The sequence below is a fragment of the Anser cygnoides genome, chromosome 4 (assembly GCF_040182565.1).
Source record: "Anser cygnoides isolate HZ-2024a breed goose chromosome 4, Taihu_goose_T2T_genome, whole genome shotgun sequence".
Lineage (NCBI taxonomy): Eukaryota > Metazoa > Chordata > Aves > Anseriformes > Anatidae > Anser > Anser cygnoides.
The window spans coordinates 43635381-43652036 of record NC_089876.1 but is presented as its reverse complement, the minus strand read 5'-3'; the positions used below and the strand labels follow the sequence as shown (position 1 = coordinate 43652036).

At 47.1% G+C, this 16656-nt stretch overlaps 1 long non-coding RNA gene across 1 annotated transcript in view; it reads right to left on the bottom strand.

The window, feature by feature from the left end:
• LOC136790713 (uncharacterized) overlaps positions 1 to 16656 on the bottom strand; it is a 382907-nt gene that overhangs the window by 195233 nt on the left and 171018 nt on the right. The gene's annotated exons all lie outside the window — the stretch shown is intronic.

Sequence of the window (16656 nt, the reverse complement as noted above, 5' to 3'; positions counted from 1 at the left end):
CAACAGCCCTGCTGTCTCCACCAAAATTTCTATGGACTAACACCACCTTATACAGCCTCCTAATCGCTGCCCTAAGCCTACAGTGATTAATCCCAACCTACTACCCCTACAAATTTTTATCCAACTGAACAGGAATTGACCAAATCTCATCCCCCCTCCTAGTACTATCCTGCTGACTACTCCCACTCATAATCATAGCAAGCCAAAACCACCTGCAACAAGAACCCCTACAACGCAAACGAATCTTTATCTCAACCTTAGTCGCAGTCCAGCCATTCATCCTACTAGCCTTTTCCACCACAGAACTAGCACTATTTTACATCTCATTTGAAGCAACCCTCATTCCCACCCTAATCTTAATCACCCGATGGGGGAACCAACCAGAACGCCTAAGCGCTGGCATCTACCTGCTATTCTACACGCCAGTAAGCTCTCTACCCCTGCTAATCACAATCATACACCTATACGTGAAAATTGGCACCCTGCACCTGCCAACCCTACAACTAACCCACCCAACCCTATCCACCTCATGGACAGGAATACTATCAGGTCTAGCACTGCTCATAGCATTCATAGTAAAAGCCCCACTATACGGCCTACACCTCTGACTGCCAAAAGCCCACGTAGAAGCACCCATCGCAGGCTCAATACTCCTCGCCGCCCTACTACTAAAGCTAGGAGGATACGGAATTATACGAGTCACTCTATTTATGGGCCCACTGTCCAACCTCCTGCACTACCCCTTCCTAACCCTGGCCCTATGAGGCGCCCTAATGACTAGCTCAATCTGCCTACGACAGACAGACCTAAAATCACTAATCGCTTATTCATCCGTTAGCCACATAGGCCTAGTTATCGCCGCAGGAATAATCCAAACCCACTGATCATTCTCAGGGGCAATGATCCTAATAATTTCCCATGGACTAACTTCCTCCATACTATTCTGCCTAGCCAACACAAACTATGAACGTACGCACAGCCGAATTCTACTACTCACACGAGGCCTACAACCTCTCCTACCACTCATAGCTACCTGATGATTGCTGGCCAATCTAACAAACATAGCCTTACCCCCAACAACAAACCTCATAGCAGAGCTAACCATTATAATCACCTTATTCAACTGATCTGCCTTCACGATCATCCTAACAGGAATCGCAACCCTACTAACCGCCTCCTACACCTTATTCATACTACTAATGACCCAACGAGGCTCAATCCCCTCCCACATCACATCTATGCAAAACTCAACCACGCGAGAACACCTGCTCATAACACTCCACATTATCCCAATATTCCTCCTAATCCTCAAACCCGAACTGATCTCCGGAATCCCCTCATGCAAGTATAGTTTAAACCAAACATTAGACTGTGATTCTAAGAATAGAAGTTCAAACCTTCTTACCTGCCGAGGGGAGGGTTTAACCAACAAGAGCTGCTAACTCTTACATCTGAGCCTAAAACCTCAGCCCCCTTACTTTTAAAGGATAACAGCAATCCACTGGTCTTAGGAACCACCCATCTTGGTGCAAATCCAAGTAAAAGGAGTGAACCCCACACTACTAATCAACTCCCTCACACTACTCACGCTGACAATCCTCCTAACCCCAATCATCCTGCCATTTCTATTTAAAAACTTTAAAAACACCCCACAAGCCACCACCCGCGCTGTTAAAACCGCATTCCTAATTAGCCTAGCCCCTACAACCGCATTCATCTACTCGGGAGTAGAATCTGTCACCTGCCACTGGGAGTGAAAATTCATTATAAACTTTAAAATCCCCCTGAGCCTAAAAATAGACCAATACTCAATAACATTTCTTCCAATCGCCCTATTTGTAACATGATCAATCCTACAATTCGCCATATGATACATGGCCTCAGAGCCATACGTAACAAAATTTTTCACCTACCTACTGACATTCCTAGTCGCCATACTCCTCCTAACAACCGCAAACAACATATTCCTCCTATTCGTAGGCTGGGAAGGAGTACGAATCATGTCCTTCCTTCTCATCGGCTGATGACAAGGCCGAGCAGATGCCAACACCGCCGCCCTACGAGCCGTAATCTACAACCGAATCGGAGACATCGGACTGATCCTGAGCATAGCATGACTAGCTTCAACATTCAACACCTGAGAGATCCAACAAGCCGTACACCCCCACCAAACCCCAATCCTCCCCCTCATAGGATTAATCCTCGCAGCCGCAGGAAAATCCGCCCAATTTGGACTCCACCCATGACTGCCCGCAGCAATAGAAGGCCCCACCCCAGTATCAGCCCTACTGCACTCCAGTACCATAGTAGTAGCCGGAATCTTCCTGCTCATCCGCATGCACCCCCTGCTAGCCACCAACCAGACAGCCCTAACTGCCTGCCTATGCCTAGGTGCTCTATCAACCCTATTCGCTGCCACATGCGCCCTAACCCAAAATGACATCAAAAAAATCATTGCTTTCTCAACTAATCCAGCCAACTAGGACTAATAATAGTCACTATCGGACTAAACCTCCCACAACTAGCCTTCCTACACATCTCAACCCATGCCTTCTTTAAAGCCATACTATTCCTATGCTCAGGGTCTATCATCCACAACCTAAACGGAGAACAAGATATCCGAAAGATAGGAGGCCTACAGAAAATACTCCCAGTCACTACTTCCTGCCTAACCATCGGAAACCTGGCGCTGATAGGAACCCCATTCCTAGCCGGATTCTACTCAAAAGACCTCATCATCGAAAGCTTAAACACATCATACCTAAATACTTGAGCCCTACTCCTAACCCTTATAGCCACAGCATTCACCGCAACCTACAGCATCCGCATAACCATCCTAGTCCAAGCTGGACAAACCCGAATCCCCCCAATAGTATCAATAAACGAAAACAACCCACTAATCACCGCCCCCCTAACCCGACTCGCCCTAGGCAGCATTACAGCAGGAATAATCATTACCTCTTTCATCACACCAACCAAAACCCCCCCAATAACCATACCCCTTATCACCAAAACCGCTGCCATCCTCATAACAATCCTAGGAATCATCCTAGGCCCCTCATGTACAGGGCCACACCCCTCTAACGGCGCAAGCTTACATAGAAACATTATTAACAGACCTAGACAGATACAAAAACCCCTACAAGACCACGTATTAACTAACCCTGTTAACCCGACTCAGGAGCGCCTATAAGAGCGATTAAAATCTGTGAAAGGAACTCGGCAAATTAATAAGGCCCGACTGTTTACCAAAAACATAGCCTTCAGCAAATTAAACAAGTATTGAAGGTGATGCCTGCCCGGTGACTTAGGTTTAACGGCCGCGGTATCCTAACCGTGCAAAGGTAGCGCAATCAATTGTCCCATAAATCGAGACTTGTATGAATGGCTAAACGAGGTCTTAACTGTCTCTCACAGATAATCAGTGAAATTGATCTCCCCGTGCAAAAGCGGGGATGTGAACATAAGACGAGAAGACCCTGTGGAACTTAAAAATCAACGACCACCGCGAATCCTCAATCAACCCCACTGGGGCCACTACCATCGCAGAGCCTGGTCGATATTTTTCGGTTGGGGCGACCTTGGAGGAGAACAAATCCTCCAAAAACAAGACCATACCTCTTTACCTAGAGCTACCCCTCAAAGTGCTAACAGTGACCAGACCCAATATAATTGATTAATGGACCAAGCTACCCCAGGGATAACAGCGCAATCCCCCTCAAGAGCCCATATCGACAGGGGGGTTTACGACCTCGATGTTGGATCAGGACATCCTAATGGTGCAGCCGCTATTAAGGGTTCGTTTGTTCAACGATTAACAGTCCTACGTGATCTGAGTTCAGACCGGAGCAATCCAGGTCGGTTTCTATCTATGACACACTCTCCCCAGTACGAAAGGACCGGGAAAGTGGGGCCAATACCACAAGCACGCCCCCCCCCTCTAAGCAGTGAAACCAACTAAACCGTGAAGAGGGCCTTCCCCCACCACTTTCAATCCTAGAAAAGGACCAGCTAGAGTGGCAGAGCCCGGCAAGTGCAGAAGGCTTAAGCCCTTTCCCCAGAGGTTCAAATCCTCTCCCTAGCTTCACCCATGATTCAAATAACAACACTAAGCTGCCTCATTATATCCCTCCTATACATCATCCCAATCCTGATTGCCGTAGCCTTCCTCACCCTAGTAGAACGGAAAATCCTAAGCTACATACAATCCCGCAAAGGCCCTAACGTTGTCGGGCCTTTTGGCCTACTTCAACCATTTGCGGACGGACTGAAACTATTTACCAAAGAGCCCATCCGACCCTCTACCTCTTCCCCACTTCTATTCATTCTGATACCAATACTAGCCCTTGTCCTAGCCCTCACCACTTGAGCACCACTACCACTCCCATTTCCCCTAGCAGATCTAAACCTCGGAGTTCTCTTCCTAATAGCCATGTCAAGCCTAGCCGTCTACTCAGTCCTATGATCAGGCTGAGCCTCGAACTCAAAATACGCACTAATCGGAGCCCTACGGGCAGTAGCACAGACCATTTCATACGAAGTGACACTGGCCATAATCCTGCTATCAATAATCATACTAAGCGGAAGCTACACACTCAGCTCCTTTGCCGTCGCACAGGAGCCTCTATACTTCATTTTCTCCTCATGACCCCTAGCAATAATATGATACGTATCCACCCTAGCAGAGACAAACCGAGCTCCTTTTGACCTCACAGAGGGTGAATCTGAGCTAGTCTCAGGGTTTAACGTTGAATACGCCGCAGGACCCTTCGCCTTATTCTTCCTAGCTGAATATGCGAACATTATGCTAATAAATACACTTACAGCCATCATATTCCTAAACCCAAGCGCCCTAGGGCCACCCACAGAACTATTCCCCGTCATCCTAGCCACAAAAGTCCTCCTACTATCTTCTGGTTTCTTATGGGTCCGAGCTTCATACCCACGATTCCGATATGACCAACTAATGCACCTACTATGAAAAAACTTCCTACCCCTCACACTAGCTCTGTGCCTCTGACACATCAGCATACCTATCTGCTATGCAGGCCTACCTCCTTACATAAGGAAATGTGCCTGAACTACAAAGGGTCACTATGATAAAGTGAACATAGAGGTATAACAGCCCTCTCATTTCCTGTTGACCTTAGAAAAGTAGGAATTGAACCCACACAAGAGAAATCAAAATTCTCCATACTTCCCTTATATTATTTTCTAGTAGAGTCAGCTAATCAAGCTATCGGGCCCATACCCCGAAAATGATGGTTTAACCCCCTCCTCTACTAATGAACCCTTACGCGACCCCAATCATAACCTTCAGCCTCATCTTGGGCACCACAATCACAATTTCCAGCAACCACTGAGTTCTGGCCTGGACAGGACTGGAGATCAACGCACTAGCCATCATTCCCCTAATTGCCAAATCCCACCACCCACGAGCAGTAGAAGCCGCAACGAAATACTTCCTAACCCAAGCAGCTGCTTCCGCCCTGGTCCTATTCTCTAGCATAACCAATGCCTGAGTCACCGGCCAATGAGACATCACACAAATAAACCACCCAACCTCCTGTCTACTACTGACAGCAGCAATCGCTATTAAACTGGGCCTAGTGCCATTTCACTTCTGATTCCCAGAAGTACTACAAGGATCGCCACTAATAACAGCCCTGCTACTCTCGACCCTCATAAAATTCCCCCCACTAACCCTGCTCCTACTAACATCCAAATCCCTCGACCCAGCTCTACTCACCGCCATGGCCCTAGCCTCAACAGCACTAGGAGGCTGAATAGGACTGAACCAAACACAAACACGCAAAATCCTAGCCTTCTCGTCCATCTCCCACTTAGGCTGAATCGCCATCATCCTAGTTTACAGCCCCAAATTGGCCTTACTTACCTTCTACCTATACACAATGATAACATCAGCCGTATTCCTAGCCCTTAACAAAATCAAAGCCCTTAACCTATCCATGATCACAACCTCATGAACAAAAACCCCAGTGCTAAACGCCACCCTAATACTAGTACTTTTATCCCTAGCAGGCCTCCCCCCATTAACAGGCTTTATACCAAAGTGACTTATCATCCAAGAACTAACTAAACAGGAAATAACACCAGCAGCCATGGCAATTGCCATGCTATCACTGCTCAGCCTCTTCTTCTACCTACGCCTCGCATACCACTCAACAATTACCCTTCCCCCCAACTCCTCTAACCACATAAAACAATGATACACTAGCAAAGCCCCAAGCACACCTACTGCGGTCCTTGCCTCACTATCAATCCTCTTACTTCCCCTGTCCCCAATAATACATGCCATTGTCTAGAAACTTAGGATAACACCCCAAACCGAAGGCCTTCAAAGCCTTAAATAAGAGTTAAACCCTCTTAGTTTCTGCACATTAAGACTTACAGAATATTAACCTGTATCTTCTGAATGCAAGTCAGACGCTTTAATTAAGCTAAAGCCTCCCTAGACAGATGGGCTTCGATCCCACAAAACTCTAGTTAACAGCTAAATGCCTAAACCAATTGGCTTCTGCCTACAAAGACCCTGACGCACCCTAGTGCGCATCGATGAGCTTGCAACTCAACATGAATTTCACTACAGAGCCGATAAGAAGAGGAATTAAACCTCTGTAAAAAGGACTACAGCCTAACGCTTCAACACTCAGCCATCTTACCCGTCACCTTCATCAACCGATGACTATTTTCCACTAACCATAAGGATATTGGCACCCTGTACCTCATCTTCGGGGCATGAGCAGGAATAGTCGGCACCGCACTCAGCCTATTAATCCGCGCAGAACTAGGACAACCAGGAACTCTCCTAGGCGACGACCAAATTTACAATGTAATCGTTACCGCTCACGCCTTTGTAATAAGCTTCTTTATAGTCATACCCATCATGATCGGAGGATTCGGCAACTGATTAGTCCCCCTCATAATCGGTGCCCCCGACATAGCATTCCCGCGAATAAACAACATAAGCTTTTGACTCCTCCCCCCATCATTCCTCCTCCTACTAGCCTCATCCACTGTAGAAGCTGGCGCCGGCACAGGCTGAACTGTCTACCCTCCCCTAGCAGGTGACCTTGCCCACGCCGGAGCTTCAGTAGACCTGGCTATCTTCTCACTCCACTTAGCCGGTATCTCCTCCATCCTTGGGGCCATCAACTTTATCACCACAGCCATCAACATAAAACCCCCCGCACTCTCACAATACCAAACCCCACTATTTGTCTGATCCGTACTAATTACCGCCATCCTACTCCTTCTATCACTCCCCGTACTCGCCGCCGGTATTACAATATTACTAACTGATCGAAACCTAAACACCACATTCTTCGACCCCGCTGGAGGAGGAGACCCAATCCTGTACCAACACCTATTCTGATTCTTCGGACACCCAGAAGTCTATATTCTGATCCTACCGGGGTTCGGAATCATCTCACACGTAGTCACGTACTACTCAGGCAAAAAGGAGCCCTTCGGCTACATGGGAATAGTCTGAGCCATACTATCCATCGGCTTCCTAGGATTCATCGTCTGAGCTCACCACATGTTTACAGTAGGAATAGACGTTGATACCCGAGCCTACTTTACATCAGCCACTATAATCATTGCCATCCCTACCGGAATCAAAGTATTTAGCTGACTAGCCACCCTGCACGGAGGAACAATCAAATGAGACCCCCCCCAATACTATGAGCTCTAGGATTTATCTTCCTATTTACCATCGGAGGATTAACAGGAATCGTTCTTGCAAACTCTTCCCTAGACATCGCCCTGCACGACACGTACTACGTAGTTGCCCACTTCCACTACGTCCTATCCATAGGCGCCGTCTTTGCCATTCTAGCAGGATTTACTCACTGATTCCCACTACTCACTGGGTTTACCCTACACCAAACATGAGCAAAAGCCCACTTCGGGGTAATATTTACAGGAGTAAACCTAACGTTCTTCCCCCAGCACTTCCTAGGCCTAGCAGGAATACCCCGACGATACTCGGACTATCCCGACGCCTACACACTATGAAACACCATTTCCTCCTAGTCCTAGGACTTAGAGAAACTCCAGTACTAAAAATAGTAAACACAAGCAATAATTTCATATACTTCACTCTCACTCACCACTCAACTATCAGCTAACCACACCCCCGTCCACATAGCTTAACACAAAGCATGGCACTGAAGTTGCCAAGATGGCATAAAACATGCCTGCGGACAAAAGACTTAGTCCTAACCTTACGGTTGGTTTTTGCTAAATATATACATGCAAGTATCCGCGCCCCAGTGTAAACGCCCTCGACCACCTACCCCCATACAGGCCTTGAGGAGCGGGTATCAGGCACACCCAAGTAGTAGCCCAAGACGCCTCGCTAAGCCACGCCCCCACGGGTATTCAGCAGTAATTAACATTAAGCAATGAGTGCAAACTTGACTTAGTTATAGCAACAGCCTAACTTCAAGGGTTGGTAAATCTTGTGCCAGCCACCGCGGTCATACAAGAAACCCAAATCAACCGTCCTATTGACACGGCGTAAAGAGTGGTAAAATGCCTATCCTAGCTAACTAAGATCAAAATGCAACTAAGCTGTCATAAGCCCAAGATGCACCTAAACACACCATTAAGATGATCTTAGGAACTAACGACTGATTTAAACCCACGAAAGCCAGGGCCCAAACTGGGATTAGATACCCCACTATGCCTGGCCCTAAATCTTGATACTTACTTTACCGAAGTATCCGCCAGAGAACTACGAGCACAAACGCTTAAAACTCTAAGGACTTGGCGGTGCCCCAAACCCACCTAGAGGAGCCTGTTCTACAATCGATAATCCCCGATTAACCCAACCACCCCTTGCCAACACAGCCTACATACCGCCGTCGCCAGCCCACCTCGAATGAGAGCACAACAGTGGACACAATAGCACCCCGCTAATAAGACAGGTCAAGGTATAGCCTATGGAGTGGAAGAAATGGGCTACATTCCCTATTCATAGGGCACACGGAAAGAAGCGTGAAACCACTTCTGGAAGGCGGATTTAGCAGTAAAGTGGGACAATAGAGCCTACTTTAAGCCGGCCCTGGGGCACGTACATGGTTAAACATGCCTGTTAGTAGTGTGGCGAGCCATAGTGGGAAGGCTAGGGCTATGTTCATAGATAGTTGGGTGGTTGGGGTGAATGTATATGGAAGGAGGCCTAGAAGGTTGATTGTAAGAAGTATGATTATTAGGGATGTAAATATTATGGCTCATTTGTGGCCATTTTTGTTGAGTGGGACTATTAGTTGTTTTGTGATTAGGTGAAGGAGTCATGTTTGGATAGTAGAAAGGCGGTTGTTGATTCATCGGTTGTTTGGGGACGGGAATAGTAGGGCTGGGAAGAGTAGGGATAGTAGGATTAAGGGGATGCCAAATAGATTGGGGCTGGAAAATTGGTCAAAGAAGCTTAGGTTCATGGTCAGGATCATGGTGTGGGTTTGGTAGTGAGGGAGGTCTTATTTGATGGGGTTTGGTTGTGGTGAAGGCTAGTAGTTTTGGTTGGATGAGGAGTGCTAGGGTTAATCAGGTTATAATTATGATTGAAAATCATGGTGCGGGGTTAAGCTGTGGCATATCATTAAGGAGGGGGAAGTCCCTCTTTGGCTAGCTTAAAAGGCTAGTGCTGTTGCATAGCTTCTTAATGATTAGGATGATGATAGAAGGGACGATCAGGCCTCGAAATGTGGGAGTGGGGTTGATTCTACTACAATGGGTATGTAGCTGTGATTAGCCCCGCAAATTTCTGAGCATTGTCCGTAAAAAATCCCAGGCCGGGTGGTAATGAATGAAGTTTGGTTTAGTCGGCCTGGGATTGCGTCTGTTTTAACTCCGAGCGTTGGGACTGCTCAGGAGTGGAGTACGTCTCCTGCAGTAATGATTACGCGGATGGGGGATTCTATTGGGATAACTACGCGGTGGTCAACTTCTAGCAGTCGGAAGTGGCCGTTGGGTAAGTCTGGGGTGGGCACTATGTAGGAGTCGAATGATAGGTCTTTGAAGTCTGTGTATTCGTAGCTTCAGTATCATTGGTGGCCGATGGCTTTTAGGGTGAGGTCTGGTTCGTCGATTTCGTCCATTATGTAGAGGATTTGTAGGGATGGGAGGGCGAGGAGTACCAGGACGATAGCAGGTAGGATTGTCCAGATCAGCTCTACTTCTTGGGCGTCTACAGCATTGGACGAGAGTTTTTCTGTTAGTATGTGGGCTAAAAGGTAGAGAACTAGGCTGCAGATAGCTAGGGCAACGATTAGGGCGTGGTCGTGGAATTCAACGAGTTCTTCTATGATGGGTGATGAGGCGTCTTGGAATCCTAGTTGGGAGTGGTTGGCCACATGAGATGTACAGGATTTTTACCTGTGATTTAGTCTTGACAAGGCTATGTAATTGGTTTACTAACGTCTCATAAGAAAGAAGCATGAGCGGTTAACCTCCTGGGAGACCCAGAAAACTTCACCCCAGCAAACCCGCTAGTAACCCCACCACACATCAAGCCAGAATGATACTTCCTATTCGCCTACGCCATCCTACGTTCAATCCCAAATAAACTAGGAGGCGTATTAGCACTGGCCGCCTCCGTACTGATCCTATTCCTAATCCCATTCCTGCACAAATCAAAACAACGAGCAATAACATTCCGACCACTCTCCCAGCTCCTATTCTGAGTACTAGTCGCCGACCTCCTCGTCCTAACATGAGTAGGAAGCCAACCCGTCGAACACCCATTCATCATCATCGGCCAACTCGCTTCAATCGCCTACTTCACTATCCTCCTATTTCTCCTCCCCGCCGCAAGCGCCCTAGAAAACAAAATACTCAACTGCTAAATACTCTAATAGTTTATAAAAACATTGGTCTTGTAAACCAAAGATTGAAGACTTACCACTTCTTAGAGTACCCCAAACTCAGAAAAAAAGGACTCAAACCTTTATCTCCAGCTCCCAAAGCTGGCATTTTCAATAAACTATTCTCTGACCCTAACCCCTAAACCGCCCGAATAGCACCCCGCGACAACCCCCGCACAAGCTCCAATACAACAAACAAAGTCAACAACAGCCCCCAACCCGCCACTAAAAACATCCCTGCCCCATGTGAATAAAACATGGAAACTCCACTAAAATCCGACCGAACAACAAACACCCCAACATTATTCACAGTAGAAACCCCGAACTTCCAAGCCCCCATAAACCCCCCAAACACCAACCCCCCAAAAACAATTGCCACAAACGCTACTGCACATCCAATCACCCGTCAATCCCCCCAAGCCCCAGGGAAAGGCTCCGCTGCTAAAGCTACTGAATAAACAAACACCACCAGCATACCCCCCAAATACACCATAAACAGCACTAAAGCCACGAACGAAACCCCAAGGCCCAGCAACCACCCGCACCCCGCCACAGACGCTAACACCAAACCAACAACCCCATAATACGGCGAAGGATTCGACGCCACACCCAAAACACCCACCGCAAAGCAAATCCCTAAAAAAAACATAAAATAAGTCATTATTCCTGCCCGGACACTACCCGAGGCCTGCGGCTCGAAAAGCCGCCATTGTTCTCAACTACAGGAACTAACCGCAAGCCCCCAATAATTCTACCCCATCTATGCCATTATGCTTAACCCCCCCCCCCTCCCCCCCCGAGGCGGGGGTATTTGGTTATGCATATTCGTGCATAAATTTATATACCCCATATACATACATACTATAGTACCAGTAATATACATTATATACGGACTATCTTATAAGCAGGTGCTAAACCCATACATGTACACGGCCATTAAACCCTTAAACACACTCCTACCAAACCACCCGGCATGAATGTTCTAGGACCATACCCCACAACACCCAATACAACTCCACTCAAGCGCATAACAAGACCCCATTTTAATGAATGCTCACAGGACATGCTCCAACAACAACTCTCCACCACATATCTCATGCAGTTCGTATCAGACGGATTTATTAATCGTACTCCTCACGTGAAATCAGCAACCCGTTGCACATAATGTCCGGTATGACTAGCTTCAGGCCCATACGTTCCCCCTAAACCCCTCGCCCTCCTCACATTTTTGCGCCTCTGGTTCCTCGGTCAGGGCCATCCATTGGGTTCACTCACCCCTCCTTGCCCTTCAAAGTGGCATCTGTGAGTACTTTCACCTTCTCAATGCGTAATCGCGGCATGTTCCAGCTTTTTGGCGCCTCTGGTTCCTCTTATTTTTTCCGGGGTTACCTCACAGGTGGCTATTCCCAGTGATCTCGGGGGTCCCACAATCTAAGCCTGGACACACCTGCCTCACGGCCTATCCTATATTTCAAGGGTCCCTCGATGAGACGGTTGGCGTATATGGGGAATCATCCTGACACTGATGCACTTTGACCACATTCAGTTAATGTTACCTCCACCCTCCGGGTTAAATGGGGCTATTGGATGAATGCTCGTTGGACATAGCACAAAACAACAAATCATTAAGCGCAACCCCTGCGCTTCACAAACTAAACCAGTAAACTTTCGCTAACCACCATGTAGCATAAACCTTCATCGCCCAATCCCAGCAAACTACCTCTAAAACTCCATTAATCATCCCTTCCATGACATCATCGGAACGATGTATATATACACACAAACACATACAAAATAACTTAAACTTATTAGAGAAACTCCAGTACTAAAAATAGTAAACACAAGCAATAATTTCATATACTTCACTCTCACTCACCACTCAACTATCAGCTAACCACACCCCCGTCCACATAGCTTAACACAAAGCATGGCACTGAAGTTGCCAAGATGGCATAAAACATGCCTGCGGACAAAAGACTTAGTCCTAACCTTACGGTTGGTTTTTGCTAAATATATACATGCAAGTATCCGCGCCCCAGTGTAAACGCCCTCGACCACCTACCCCCATACAGGCCTTGAGGAGCGGGTATCAGGCACACCCAAGTAGTAGCCCAAGACGCCTCGCTAAGCCACGCCCCCACGGGTATTCAGCAGTAATTAACATTAAGCAATGAGTGCAAACTTGACTTAGTTATAGCAACAGCCTAACTTCAAGGGTTGGTAAATCTTGTGCCAGCCACCGCGGTCATACAAGAAACCCAAATCAACCGTCCTATTGACACGGCGTAAAGAGTGGTAAAATGCCTATCCTAGCTAACTAAGATCAAAATGCAACTGAGCTGTCATAAGCCCAAGATGCACCTAAACACACCATTAAGATGATCTTAGGAACTAACGACTGATTTAAACCCACGAAAGCCAGGGCCCAAACTGGGATTAGATACCCCACTATGCCTGGCCCTAAATCTTGATACTTACTTTACCGAAGTATCCGCCAGAGAACTACGAGCACAAACGCTTAAAACTCTAAGGACTTGGCGGTGCCCCAAACCCACCTAGAGGAGCCTGTTCTACAATCGATAATCCCCGATTAACCCAACCACCCCTTGCCAACACAGCCTACATACCGCCGTCGCCAGCCCACCTCGAATGAGAGCACAACAGTGGACACAATAGCACCCCGCTAATAAGACAGGTCAAGGTATAGCCTATGGAGTGGAAGAAATGGGCTACATTCCCCATTCATAGGGCACACGGAAAGAAGCGTGAAACCACTTCTGGAAGGCGGATTTAGCAGTAAAGTGGGACAATAGAGCCTACTTTAAGCCGGCCCTGGGGCACGTACATACCGCCCGTCACCCTCCTCAAAAGCCACATCCCACATAACTAATACCATAAATACGCTGAAGATGAGGTAAGTCGTAACAAGGTAAGTGTACCGGAAGGTGTACTTAGAATATCAAGACGTAGCTATAACACCAAAGCACTCAGCTTACACCTGAAAGATATCTACTAGACCGGATCGTCTTGAAGCCCCCCCTCTAGCTCAACCACACAAATAGTACACCAAAACTAAAGAATTTACTAAACTAATTAAACTAAAGCATTTTACAGTCTTAGTATAGGCGATAGAAAAGACACTTAGACGCGATAGAGACCCCAGTACCGTAAGGGAAAGATGAAATAGCAGTGAAACAATCAAAGCGACAGACAGCAAAGATCAACCCTTGTACCTTTTGCATCATGGTTTAGCGAGAACAACCAAGCAAAGTGAACTAAAGTTTGCCCCCCCGAAACCCAAGCGAGCTACTTTCAAGCAGTTAAAGAGAGCGAACCCGTCTCTGTTGCAAAAGAGTGGGATGACTTGTCAGTAGAGGTGAAAAGCCAACCGAGCTGGGTGATAGCTGGTTACCTGTGAAACGAATCTAAGTTCCCCCTTAATCCTCCCTACCGGACATCCTGAACCCTAATGAGATGATTAAGAGCTATTTAATGGAGGGACAGCTCCATTAAAAAAGGACACAACCTCGACTAGCGGATAATTCTTACTACTGATCCTACCGTGGGCCCTAAAGCAGCCATCAAAAAAGAGTGCGTCAAAGCTCCACCACCTAAAAATACCAAAATAAGATGATTCCCTTATCACAAACAGGTCAACCTATGAATATAGGAGAATTAATGCTAAAATAAGTAACTCAGGGCCACACCCCTCTAACGGCGCAAGCTTACATAGAAACATTATTAACAGACCTAGACAGATACAAAAACCCCTACAAGACCACGTATTAACTAACCCTGTTAACCCGACTCAGGAGCGCCTATAAGAGCGATTAAAATCTGTGAAAGGAACTCGGCAAATTAATAAGGCCCGACTGTTTACCAAAAACATAGCCTTCAGCAAATTAAACAAGTATTGAAGGTGATGCCTGCCCGGTGACTTAGGTTTAACGGCCGCGGTATCCTAACCGTGCAAAGGTAGCGCAATCAATTGTCCCATAAATCGAGACTTGTATGAATGGCTAAACGAGGTCTTAACTGTCTCTCACAGATAATCAGTGAAATTGATCTCCCCGTGCAAAAGCGGGGATGTGAACATAAGACGAGAAGACCCTGTGGAACTTAAAAATCAACGACCACCGCGAATCCTCAATCAACCCCACTGGGGCCACTACCATCGCAGAGCCTGGTCGATATTTTTCGGTTGGGGCGACCTTGGAGGAGAACAAATCCTCCAAAAACAAGACCATACCTCTTTACCTAGAGCTACCCCTCAAAGTGCTAACAGTGACCAGACCCAATATAATTGATTAATGGACCAAGCTACCCCAGGGATAACAGCGCAATCCCCCTCAAGAGCCCATATCGACAGGGGGGTTTACGACCTCGATGTTGGATCAGGACATCCTAATGGTGCAGCCGCTATTAAGGGTTCGTTTGTTCAACGATTAACAGTCCTACGTGATCTGAGTTCAGACCGGAGCAATCCAGGTCGGTTTCTATCTATGACACACTCTCCCCAGTACGAAAGGACCGGGAAAGTGGGGCCAATACCACAAGCACGCCCCCCCCCTCTAAGCAGTGAAACCAACTAAACCGTGAAGAGGGCCTTCCCCCACCACTTTCAATCCTAGAAAAGGACCAGCTAGAGTGGCAGAGCCCGGCAAGTGCAGAAGGCTTAAGCCCTTTCCCCAGAGGTTCAAATCCTCTCCCTAGCTTCACCCATAATTCAAATAACAACACTAAGCTGCCTCATTATATCCCTCCTATACATCATCCCAATCCTGATTGCCGTAGCCTTCCTAATCCTAGTAGAACGGAAAATCCTAAGCTACATACAATCCCGCAAAGGCCCTAATGTTGTCGGGCCTTTTGGCCTACTTCAACCATTTGCGGACGGACTGAAACTATTTACCAAAGAGCCCATCCGACCCTCTACCTCTTCCCCACTTCTATTCATTCTGATACCAATACTAGCCCTTGTCCTAGCCCTCACCACTTGAGCACCACTACCACTCCCATTTCCCCTAGCAGATCTAAACCTCGGAGTTCTCTTCCTAATAGCCATGTCAAGCCTAGCCGTCTACTCAGTCCTATGATCAGGCTGAGCCTCGAACTCAAAATACGCACTAATCGGAGCCCTACGGGCAGTAGCACAGACCATTTCATACGAAGTGACACTGGCCATAATCCTGCTATCAATAATCATACTAAGCGGAAGCTACACACTCAGCTCCTTTGCCGTCGCACAGGAGCCTCTGTACTTCATTTTCTCCTCATGACCCCTAGCAATAATATGATACGTATCCACCCTAGCAGAGACAAACCGAGCTCCTTTTGACCTCACAGAGGGCGAATCTGAGCTAGTCTCAGGGTTTAACGTTGAATACGCCGCAGGACCCTTCGCCTTATTCTTCCTAGCTGAATATGCGAACATTATGCTAATAAATACACTTACAGCCATCATATTCCTAAACCCAAGCGCCCTAGGGCCACCCACAGAACTATTCCCCGTCATCCTAGCCACAAAAGTCCTCCTACTATCTTCTGGTTTCTTATGGGTCCGAGCTTCATACCCACGATTCCGATATGACCAACTAATGCACCTACTATGAAAAAACTTCCTACCCCTCACACTAGCTCTGTGCCTCTGACACATCAGCATACCTATCTGCTATGCAGGCCTACCTCCTTACATAAGGAAATGTGCCTGAACTACAAAGGGTCACTATGATAAAGTGAACATAGAGGTATAACAGCCCTCTCA